Here is a 13338-nt window from a genome sequence, read left to right on the forward strand (position 1 = left end):
TCTTCAACTATTTTAATTTCTTTTAAAAGCAAGGGAATCCAGTTCTTGTTTTTCATGGTTTAATTCCTTAGATAAGATATTGTTTTAAGTCGATTAATGGATTAAGGCATATAAAAGAAACAAAGGTAAATTACATAAAATTACTTTTGGATCCAACCACAATCATATACCTCATGTTTTAAACATTACAATGTCATGCCTCAACTTATGAATTCATTACAATATCAGAACTCATATCAGAACTCTGTTAAATTTTCTGTTAATTTGATTGTTAAATGATGACGTGGCAGGATGGGGCCCACTCTTTCGCCAATTGGAATAAAAATTTAATTAATTAATAATAAATTAAGAATTTTTATTAACAATTAAAATGAATTAAAAACTTGTTTTAATTAAATTATTTTGAAAAAAAAATTATTAATTAAAAAAGTAAAAAATGTTCTTCCCACCCGAGCACCTACAAGCTTCATCTCCACCTCAAATATGGAATTTGTTCCGTGGGTTTGAAGGAGGAAGTGTTAATCCCAGGCCGTCTAATCTCTTCTCTGTGTGTAGCTTCAATTCCCAAAAAAGCCCATTCCTTAAAAATCAGAGGGAATGGAATCAAAACCCCAGAAAACACAAGAAAACCAGTGGGAATTTGAGATCGGAAAATCCCTCCAAAAAGGGAAATTTTGGCTGGGTCTACGTTGCCCGAGAGGTAAAGTTGAATTTCTTCTCAATCGAAATCGAAAATCTTCACATTCGAAACGATTGATAAGTTTTTGTGAAAAAATTGGATCTTTAAAGTTGGGTCGTCGTCAATCGGGCGAGAATCTCAGTCGCGGCATCAGATTTCCTTCAGAAATGGCCTTCGCGGCCTCCATGAGTGACTGCTTGGAAACGTGGAGGTAGCAGCAGATTCCACGAAGGACGACGAAGAGGAAAGAGGCTTCTGGCTCTTACTCGGGGCCGCCGGAGAAACAAATGTGAAATGTTGGAGACAAAAGAAGAGGAGAGAGAGGGAAGAAGAAGGATGAGGAACATGAGAGTACTTTCACAGCGGGGTGGATCTGGGTTCTTGCCGAAGCAAGAGCGACAAGCCGGCCAGCCTGCGAAGAGTCTGCTTGACCAGAAGGCAGCCTTCGGATTTTTTTGTTTTTGAATTAATAAAATATTCTTTTCAAAATAACTAATTAAAATACTTGTTTACTTTTTAATTGTTAAATAAAAATTCTTAATTAATTAATTAATTTTTTAATTCCAGTTGGAGAATGAGTGGGCCCATTTCTGCCACATCATCTTTTAACAACCATATTAACAAAAAATTTAACCAAGGTCTAACATTGTAATGAATTCATAAGTTGAGGTATGACATTGCAAGGTTTGAAGTTTAAAACATGAAATATGAAATTGTAATTTGATCCATAGTTAAGAAAATTTTGTGTAATTTACCCAAGAAACAAAATGAGTCAATTCCCACTCAAAGCACAAAAGTCAATATCATTTTAGGCCCAATAATTTCATCCAACTTGTCTACCCCCATCACTACTACAAAATTAGCAACCATTTTTGGTCTGATTTTACATATATCAGACGGGAATTTGTTTTTCTTGTCATTTTTAAGAACGCCAAGAATGGCTTGCTATGTAGTAGTGCAATATCTAGTAGTGGCTCGCTCACACAATCAATCATCTAACCTACTTCCAAGTCTAAGGCGATTTTAGTGGTAAACAAATAAATATTTTTTTTATATAACTGATGTTTGTTAAATATAGTTAACAATGTACAATATTAATTATTCAACAATTTTTTTTTTTATATATATACAAGCAATGGTGGGGAGGAAGGAATCAATCACAAGAGTCAATGATATTAACCCTTCTATTTAAACAAAAGATCTACAGGGCAATAAAAAAATTTTGAGACCTAGCTACTAATCTATTTATGCTGGGACAATTCATCAAGTTTCTTGTAATTCCTTTAAATGAAGATAAACAAAGCAACAGTAATATGTGCAATTTCACTTTCCATATGCTCGCAGTGAAAAAAAAAAAAAAAAAAAGACGTGATAAACCAAATTGGAATAATGTGCCAAACCGTTGGGCAAATGATATATTTAGTGACTATCACAACATGCAGAAAACCAATCAGAAATGCCAAGTATGCAGGACAGATCCAGCCAATCAGAAATCCCATGAGATCGTACCAGGTAAGGTATATATAGCAGGAACATTTTTTATTTATTTATTATTATTATTTTATTTTTTTGACAAACGACATTATTTACACTAAGAAGGAGGAGGAGGAGAAGATAGGTAGATTAGCAATAATATGGTTCAAATTCATTTTTGGCAAGAATCAAATTTAGAACCTCTCACTTCTAAGTGAAGAAGAATATACCGTAGTATTAAGTAAGTTCTACATTTAATACACCAACCTACAACTATATATATTAGGGGTAGTATTGGTACGATTACCGTACCAAAACCCATATACCAATTAGCATACCAAATTTTTGGTATGACAAAATCTATTACCATTACTGTGCCAAACTTTTGGTATACCGAACTTCGGCATGCTAAATAGTTCGGTTAGCATGGTATGGTAATGGTAATTACCACTTTGTTTTGGGCCGTTCTTTTGGGCGAAAATTTGATTTTTTTTTCAACCCAATTCAAGGCCCAAATGTGGTTTGGCCACTCTATTTGGGTTTCTAAAACATTTTTATTTAATTATAAGATTTTATAGAGATTCATTTAAGAAACAAGAAGTAAATAGATGGAAGGATTGCTGAAAGAACCCAGCATCCCTAAAAAAATAGTACAAAGATTCCTAAATTCCATCTCTACATTCTTTAAAATTGTACAAAAATTAACTTGATAGATGAAGTCAGGGAGAAAGACATCCCAATTTGATGATGGAGAAGATGAGATAGACAAGGAAAAGAGAGAGAGAGAGAGAGAGAGAGAGAGAGAGTTTGCCGGAACGGGAGCAACATAGATGAAGTCGATGGCTAGATGAGTGAAAAGATAAAGAGTCGCAGCGCAAGAAAGCTTAGGTTTTTTTATTGGGAAAGTGGAGGTTAGAGGGTGGGATGATTGGATAAATGACTAGGAAAAAAAATATAAAGTGCATATATAATGATAATAATACCTAATTATATATATAAATGAATAAATAAATGATATAATATTAATAGTAGTGGTACAGTACGGTATATCACTAGTAATGGTCTTGAATACCATTACCGTATCGAATATGTATGGTACGGTACAAATAACGTACCATTACCAATGGTACAAATTTTTTAGCACAACTTTGGTATAGTACGGTTGGTAATTCAGTTAGTATGGTAATTTGGCAAAAAATTCCACCCCTAATATATATGAACATTACACACTCTTACCACATAATTAAATGAAAAAAATTGATCGGGCCTACTTATCTTCAACCCTAAATCAAATATATAGAAAAATGTTTGAATGATTGGAGACGGCAAGTTTGCCATTAGGGAACTCAAAAAAGTCGAACTTCACCTCGCTGTGAACAGTGGTCAAACGGGGCAAGCGTTGGTGGGTTCTTGTTCAAGAGACTAAGGCGAGTTGAATGAGGTGGTGGCCAAGATCGGATCCGCCGAAAAATGCACCTGAAAAATCTGTAGAAATTCTGGTCGAGAGGCAAGAAACCGGGTCGTCGGGTCGGCTTCACGGGTTGGCCTTTATAGAAATGGTAAGGCTGCTTTAGTTTTGCTAGAGCTGCTATACGTAGAAAGTCCAAACATCATGTTGCCCTTGCCCATGCTCGCTTATTTATCTTTCGTTACAACTCTTGTTTCGTAAATAGCATTTGGCTACGCATTCATGTGATCGAACTCTATCTGAAAATACTAATATTGACCACGAAAGATTTACGGAGTTTTAATGCCTAACTACGGAAAATCAAACTTTGTAACTAGTCAACCAAAATTCTAAAATGAACAAGAAAGAAAAAGAAAAAAGTGCTTTATCATTTAAACTTCATGAACATTCTACAAAGCCTCCAATACCTGCTATTCTCTACAATGCACAGGTTTCCGTGATATGTTAACTTCGAATAGCCTTACCACTCCATCATCTTGAATTGTTCTTAGAGGGTCACCGACCCTACCATGCATCTCTCCGATCCCCGAAATGTCGAGGTTTCTAGGTCTATAGTAAATGAACTGCTTCTTATCCTCCCCTACCGATCTCTCAAACCTCACAACATCACCAACTTTTTGTTGGAGAACAATTTAGAAACAATAAAATAACAAAAATACAGAACCGAAACACTTATACTTTATTATTCAAAAATACTTGCAATACAGAATGCAATTACACAATAATTACAAAAAATTAAAATGATACTAACTTGAATGAATTGAAGGTAGAGGCTAGCGCAAACGCTATGTCCTTCGAACAGTATTTCCGTCCCACTCGTGTGTTTGTGGTTCTACAACGTCTGCTCGACCAGGATACAATACCTAATTCTACAACCTGCACTGGATTATAGAACTCTAGCAAATTGCTTTGTGTGTTTACTCTCTGGAAATTTTGTACGGAAGACAAGGAGGAAGAAAAGATGATTTTTTATGGAACTGAGGACTCCAATTATATAGGCTCTTTCATACCTCTTCAAATACCTTTTGGATGTATCTGAAGCTATACAACTCTTTCCAAAGAGTTGTGTCTATTAATCAAAACGTTTTAAATTAATTTAATTAAAAACTTAATTCAAAATTAAAACTAATTGATCAAATTAATTTTAATTCCTTGGCCCCAATGCCCTTGTCTTGATTAATTAATATTAAATATACATTAATATGATAGTATAATCATCAAGCCTAATCCACACAATTAGTGGTCCAAACCTCAATCCTCATTCCAAATGGTCCAAGTTCTAATTACTAAGAAGAAGGAATAAACCTATATAAAGGCTAGTGAAAAACCACTGTTGCCCGATGTGGGACAAGAGGGGTCTCAAAACTCCTACAATACCCCACATTTGAGACAACTCTTTGGACCTAGAAACACTAAGATACGAGAGTAAACAATAGATGTGACATATATCAGGAGATGTGTCTTTTGAACTTGAACCTACTTTAGTATATACTTATCAGATTTACTAGATGACGCAGTGAATATAAAATCTTGAACTGTTCATCTCCGTAGTAAACCAAGACAATAAGCAAAACATATGTCACACCAACACATTGCAAATTCATACATTTGTGTTCATTTTGGTCCTGAACAAATCATGGATTCATGAGAGCTTGAGAGAATGTAGCCATGTAATTCTCATAAATGCGACCCCACATTTACTCTCATATAGATGATATTGATTAAAAATAGGCTGTTACTATTCCACCTGATTTACAAGTATCAATATCATTAAACTACTGTATCTTACACCATCAGCAGTCACCACACTTATTCCATCATAGGAATGGGTATGTAAATGTGTTTCTTCTTGAATCTAGCCAAACCAGTTTGCCTATTGAACCTAGACCATGGAATCTCCAACCAACTAGGTTAGGTTTCCGTTTGGCAATTTCATTTTACTCTATTGGCTTTAAATCCATTCCCCTCGATGTATGCTTAACTTGCTCTCCAGACAAATCTTTAGTAAACGGATCCGCAATATTATCGTTTGACTTAACATAGTCAATAGAAATTACACCACTAGAGAGCCATTGTTTTATAGTATTATGCCTTCGTCTAATTTGTCTAGACTTCCCATTGTATACACTATTTTTAGCTCGATGTTGTGCAGCTAAACTATCACAGTGTATACATATTGCTATTACAGGTTTAGGCCACATGAGAACATCTTCCAAAAAATCTCTTAGCCACTCAACTTTTCCTCCAGCCATATCGAGAGCTAAAAATTCCAATTCCATAGTTGATTGGGTTATGCATGTTTGTTTAGAAGATTTTCAAGATATTGCTGCTCCTCCCAAAGTAAATACATATCCACTTGTGGATTTTGTATCATTACTATCCGATATCCAATTCGTATCAGTAAATCCTTCAAGCACAGGAGGATACCTTGTATAATGCAATCCATAATTCATTGTATGCTTTAAGTATCTCAATACTCGACTTGAAGCTTCCCAATGATCATGCCCAGGATTGCATGTATATCAACTCAGTCTACTCACTGAGTATGCTATATCAGGCATTGTACAGTTCATTATGTACATAAGGCTTCCTATAACTTGTGAGTATTCTCGTTGAGATATAACATCTCCTCTATTCTTCTTAAGTTTGCTATTGGCATCAAAAGGAGTAATTGCATCTTTACTTTCCAAATGACCATATTTTCTAAGTGTAGTTTCTATATAATGGGACTGTGTAAGAATATATCCTTCTTGGTTTCTTTTTATTTTTACACCAAGAATCACATCAGCTAATCCAAGATCTTTCATATCGAAACTTGATTTCAATATCTTCTTGGTCCAATTTATTATCTCTTTGTTAGTTCCCATTATAAGCATATCATATACATATAAACACAACATAACGCAAGCATTATTTTGAGTTTTTGTGTAGACACACTTATCACACTCATTTATCTTAAAACCGTGTGTGATCATAATATGGTCAAAATTTTCATGCCATTACTTTGGAGCTTGTTTAAGCCCGTATAGCGATTTCACAAGTTTACAAACTTTGTGTTCTTGACCTTTAACCACAAACCCCTCGGGTTGTTCCATATATATTTCCTCATCTAAGTCTCCATTTAAGAATGCAGTCTTTACATCTATTTGATGTATTTCCATGTTATGGAGTGCAGCTATAACAACAATCTTATTAACGTAATTCTCGTTACAAGCGAGTATGTATCAAAGAAATACAAACCATGTTTTTGACGGTATCCTTTAGCTACCAAACGAGCCTTATATTTGTCAATTGTACCATTAGGTTTTAATTTCTTCTTAAAGATCCATTTGTACCCAATTGGCTTATTGCTAGGGGGAAAATCGACTAATTCCCATGTATGATTTTGTATAATGGAATCTATCTCACTGTTAACTGCATCCTTCCAAAATGGAGCTTCAGGAGTGGACATGGCCTCCGTGAATGATTGAGGTTCTGTCTCGGTTAATAAGGTCACAAAATCAGGCCCAAAGTCCTTTCGAATTTTTGTCCTTTTACTCCTTCTAAGTTCAAGTTCTTATTCTTCTTGAACTCTAGATGAGCATGAACCATCATCATGTTATCTAGGTTCATCATTAACCTCAGATACATCATCATGTAATATCTTTTTCAATAAATTAGACTTGCTTATTTTGTATGGAAATATATCGTAAAAAAATATTGCATTTATAGATTCTATAGTAGTATTGACATGTATATCACTTACTTTGGAATGAAAAACTAAGAATCTATAAGCTGAACTATTAGATGCAAAACCAATAAGAACACAATATATAGTTTTAGGCCCTAATTTTGTTCTCTTTGGCAATAGGACTTATACTTTTGCTAGGCAACCCCACACTTTAAGCAATTTAAACTGTGGGGTTCTTCCTTTCCATAATTCATATGGTGACTCATTTCTCGTTTTAGGTGGAATTCGATTCAAAATTTTATTTGCAGTAAGTAAAGCTTCACCCCACAAATTGTGTGGAAGCCCAGAGCTATTCAACATAGAATTGATCATGTCTTTAAAAGTCCTATTTTTCCGTTCGGCAACACTGTTTTGTTGCGGTGTATAAGGGGCTATTGTTTGATAAATTATGCCATGTGTGGCACAAATTTCGACAAAGGCATGAGACTCATATTCTCCTCCCCTATCGGACGTTAAGATTTTAATCTTCTTGTTAAGTTGATTCTCAACTTCTGCCTTATATGTCTTAAACATATCCAAGGTCTCATCTTTACTATGAAGTAAATAAACATAACAATACTTACTGAAATCATCTATAAATGTGACATAATAGTTCTTTCCACCACGAGTTGGATATGATTTAAAATCACACAAGTCACTATGAATTAAATCTAATAAATCATCTGACTTTTCATGCACTAATTTAAAGTTTTGACTTGCAAATTTCGATTATGTACAAGTCTCACATTTAACATTATCTAGATAATCAATTTTGGGTAGCAAACCTAAATTATGCATTCTAAAAAGAGAACGAAAATTTACATGTCTTAATCTAGAGTGCCATAAATTAGACGAATCAACAATATAAGCATAAGCATTATTTATTTCATTCATAGCATTAGCAAGTACATTTAGTTTGAATAATCCATCAGCAAGGTAACCCTTCCCTACAAACATTCCCCATTTAGTTAGTACAAACTTATTGGACTCAAAAACTAGTTTGAATCCTTTATTACTGAAGATAAGACCAGAAACAAGATTCTTCCTTATATCGGGGACATGCAGCATGTCAAGGAGGGTTAATTCCTTTCCAAAAGTGAATTTCAGAACACATTTCCCTATTCCAGCCACAACAGATGCAGATGCATTTCCCATAAGCAGATCCTCATTTCCTTCAATTTTCTTGTACGAAGAGAACATATTTTTGTCACCACACATATGGCGAGTTGCATCAGTATCTATCCACCAATCAGCATGGTCAGATACAAGGTTGATTTCAGAAATCATTGCAGCCAGGGCATCTATATTGTTTTTAATTAGGTTTGCGCGATTGTTGTTGCCTTGACGTCCAGGACCTTGATCTCTTCGATGACGACATTCTTGAGCCCTATAACCTTGCTTTCCACAAACCCAGCAACTTCCCTTGATTTTCTTGAAGTCCTTGCCTTTCACTTCAGGGGCATAGTTCTTTTCCTTCTTCTTGGTTTTCTGGAATTTCGGCCATTGCTTTGATGAACTTCCTTCAACAACATTTGCCTTGGCTTCCCTACTTGAAACCAGACCCATCTCATTCTTTCTGTTATCTTCCTTTATTCTCAGCCTTAGAATGAGATCCTCAAGGGTCATCTCCTTACGTTTGTGCTTGAGAAAATTCTTGATTTCTTTCCAAGAAGGTGGCAGTTTTTCTATAAAGGATGCCACTTGGAAAGACTCATTGATCACTATCCCTTCAACATGAATGTTATAGATGATTTTTTGGAGATCTTCAGTTTGAGAGACAACGGACTTGGAATCCACCATTTTGTAGTCCAAAAATTTGCCCACGACAAATTTCTTCGAATCAGCATCCTCGGTTTTATATTTTTTCTCAAGTGATTCCTAAAGTTCATTGGCTGTTTTGCGTACTACATAGACATCATACAATAAATCATCTAATGCATTGAGAATATAGTTTCTGCAGAGGAAATCATTATGATTCCAAGCATCTATAGCTGTTAAAGTTTCTGCAAAAAAAATATTTTCTCCATCTGCAGTAGGTACAGTCTCGCGTAGAACATTAGTCAAATTCAAGGTTGTCAAATAAAACAGCATCTTCTGCTGCCATCTTTTGAAGTCTTCGTCCTTAAATTTCTCAAGCTTCTCAGAATGATGTTTAGTTCCTGATTGTTCCATACTGTTCGAAGATTGTTGGAGAACAATTTAGAAACAATAAAATAATAGAAATACAGAACCGAAATACTTATACTTTATTATTCAAAAATACTTGCAATACAGAATGCAATTACACAATAATATCAAAAAAAATTAAAATGATACTAACTTGAATGAATTGAAGGTAGAGGCTAGCGCAAACACTATGTCCTTCGAACAGTATTTCCGTCCCACTCGTGTGCTTATGGTTTAACGACGTCTGTTTGACCAGGATACAACTACCTAATTCTACAACCTGCATTAGATTATAGAACTCTAGCGAATTGCTTTGTGTGTTTACTCTCTGGAAATTTTGTACGGAAGACAAAGAGGAAGAAAAAATGATTTTTGATGGAACTGAGGACTCCAGTTAGATAGGCTCTTTCATACCTCTTTAAACACCTTTTGGATGTATCTGAAACTATACAACTCTTTCCAAAGAGATACAACTCTTTCCAAAGAGTTGTGTCTATTAATCAAAACGTTTTTAATTAATTTAATTAAAAACTTAATTCGAAATTAAAACTAATTGATCAGTTTAATTTTAATTCCTTGGCCCCAAGTACCCCAAGGGCCCAAGGCCCTTGTCTTGATTAATTAATATTAAATATTTATTAATATTATAGTATAATCATCAAACCTAATCTACACAATTAGTGGCCCAAACCTCAATCCTCATTCTAAATGGTCCAAGTTCTAATTACTAAGAAAAAGGAATAAGCCTATATAAAGGCTAGTGAAAAACCACTGTTGCCCGATGTGGGACAAGAGAGGTCTCAAAACTCCTACACTTTCAGCTTTTTCTCCTTCGCAAAATGAATCCATCCTTTGCTCAACACATAACTAGCTCTGACTACTACTCCAACAACAATATCCAAACCTTCACACTTTCCCCACCTCATTCTTAAATTTCAACAAGACCCCCTTACCAAACCCTACACTCAGATGAACCTGAAAATGCTTCTCAACATGTTGTTTTGGTATATATAACCATGCGGTTCAATCTCCCTACGTCGCTTGGTGTTGCCACTTTCTCGAAAAGCAACTCCCTCATTACTTATCTATTTGAGACCTAAACCCGAAACCCTACTAACAAAAGTCCTCTCATTACTTGAGCAAGTAAATTCAAATTTCATAATAGTGTTTCTTTTGGTTTGATTTGTTTTTTGCAAGAAAGAAAAACAACAATTCTAACTTCAGTCTTGACAAGCAACCTCTACGATCTATATAGTAATATTCTTCTCTCATTTGTTAGTGGGAGATTTTTTTGTTCAACTCGTAAATAGCGAGTTCGATACCAAATTATTATATGGTTGGTCTATTGTGTGGTTTAATTCAAATGATCACCCCTTAGTATAAATATATTGTTTTATTCAAAAACTTTAGCTTTAACACAGGACAATATTGTAAGGAGGCTTTTCCTTTTCAATATAGACTTGACCTCATTTTATTGTGCAAACATCATAATTTGAACCATACATTTTCTTTAGCTTACTGAAAGATCATCTCCATAAAAATTCATTAGATTTGGAGGCCATTTAATCATTCATATATATCAAATAAATCAACAGTTATGATAACAAGTAACATTCTTAAATGAGTCACTAATTATCGTATGGATGACTAAACGTAGTACAAGAAAAAAGTGAAGACGTGACCAAATAATATGTGAGACCCATAAGCGCTAGATATTCCTATAATATGTGACGAATTTGTGCAGCCGTCACTCTTAACTCAACACGGAGAAAATGAAGTTTTGGGATATAGACCAATGTCGACACCTATTCTAACGAGAGAGATGTGGTTTTGTGCGAGGGTTTGTTCGTTGCATATAGGTTTTGACATCGTCACATATACTAAAAAGGGGATCTCATACCAAATAAAAAAGAAAATTGTACCAATGATCTCTCAACTTTAATCCATGACTATCAAAACGACTTATGTTGGAAGGATCATTGGTACAATTGGGTTGAAGTTGAGAGACCATGGCTACAACTGGGTTAAAGTTGAAGGATCATTTCTCTAATTGTGTTAAAGTTGAGGGATTGCTGCTACAATTTTTTCATTTAGTTTTCCATATTTGCCCTTTTGATTCAACCTTATGTGCGTGACACGTGACTTATTTTGACAGAAGTTTTAATGGAGTTGACGAAAAAGACCATATATGCACGTTTTCATGAGTTAAGAGACCACTAGTCATGAATTTTTAGTTGAGGGACTATTGCTCCAATTGAGTTAAAATTGAGAGACCATTACTACAATTTCTTTCAAATATCCCCAATTGGTTTTGTAGTAATGATCCATCAATTTTAAGTTGCCGCTTAAACAATAAAATAATAAAATATTTCTTTTAAGTTGCCGCTTAAACAATAAAAGAAATATTTTATTATTATTTTTGAATTGGGAATTATGTTTCTGTTATTAATTTGGATAAATATCCCCAAAACCAAGCTTCACAGTTCTCCACCTAAACTTCAACCCAGTCAGTTCCTGTTCGACATTGATCTGCACTTTCCCTCTCTATCTCTTTCTCTTGCCCTCCACTACACCTCTTTCCCTCCCTAATTTCTAGACGTCATTACCCCCCTCACGAGTCATGACCTCTCTCTCCGTCTCACAGGTTTCTAGGTTTTATTTTCAGCTTTAATTTTACTTGACAATTTTGTTTCAGTTTTTTTGATTTACGCCAGCAGATCCCTCCTTTGTTCCTATTTAAAAAAGGATTTTTTGTATATTATTTTACATGTTAACTCCATAGAACTAAATTAAAATTTTGGTTAACAGGCCTAATTTGATATTGATTTGGAAAAGCGTGCTAATTCTGTATCTTTTTGTCCATATTTCATTCTTTATCCAGGTAATACTCAGCCAGCGTTGATTTATTCATTAGGAATTCTTATTCAATCTATTGTTGTTTGTTGTCTTATCATTTAGGGTATTGGATAGCAAGGATTCATCTAAACTAGTCCTGAACAAGGTAAGTCCTTTAAAAACTGATTTGGAGCTTTGGCTTCAATTAAAATTTATTGGATTCAGTTTGAAGCTAAATTTTCTCGAGAATGTATGCAACTATTTAACCTATTTTAAAACACTATTTCATCTTATTTATAGCTCTTTTCTTGACTCTATTAATATGATTGTAAACTAAACATCCCAGCGATTAAAACCCCTATGATTTGGAGGATTCTGATTGATTATATGGGCTAGAAAGTGGTTTGAAACCACATCTCGCAACTGTCAAATTATGGGGTTGAAATTTTTAGGTTTTCAATTTCGGGACTGAGCTCAATTATATTGTAATGTAGAGTTTCATTGTTGACATAGTTTATATTATAATTTACACCTGAAGAACTTGAAAACCCATCTTAGTTTGCAAATATGGGTTGAGTTTTGAATGGCTAAATCAAGCCTGCACTTCATGAGACTGGTAAATGTGGGTTTCTGCAATATCTTTTATGTTTTTATTTTTTGTATTGGAATGACCTTGTAGTGATGGTCGCCAAGATAAATGAAATTTATGCAGACGATCATTAGATGGCGATAAAAAATAAATAAATGATTCTCATTTGGCATAAAATTTATGGAGCAAAATAACGTAAAAAAATATATATATATATATATATATATATATATATATATATATATCATGTTCTTTCACGTAACTAAAATTATTAGTGCTTTAACGTACTATTTGTGCTTTGTTTTTCTATCACTCTTTTTAGGTACCCTAGAGAATGAAGCTTTTAAGGGAAGAGATTCTCATTTTTTAATAAAAATGGGAATTAGTTGTGGGGTTCACATTACATTGACCTTTAACGA

At 34.3% G+C, this 13338-nt stretch overlaps 1 long non-coding RNA gene across 1 annotated transcript; it reads left to right on the forward strand.

Annotated features, from left to right (window-relative positions):
- The first annotated feature begins 11997 nt into the window (after positions 1 to 11997).
- On the forward strand, positions 11998 to 12623 carry LOC148694069 (uncharacterized). The gene is made up of 2 exons (XR_015966218.1): positions 11998 to 12139; positions 12454 to 12623. It is a non-coding gene; the product is annotated as an uncharacterized LOC148694069 (long non-coding RNA).
- Positions 12624 to 13338: the final 715 nt, after the last annotated feature.

The sequence above is a fragment of the Pyrus communis genome, chromosome 9 (assembly GCF_041283825.1).
Source record: "Pyrus communis isolate YQ-2024b chromosome 9, ASM4128382v1, whole genome shotgun sequence".
Lineage (NCBI taxonomy): Eukaryota > Viridiplantae > Streptophyta > Magnoliopsida > Rosales > Rosaceae > Pyrus > Pyrus communis.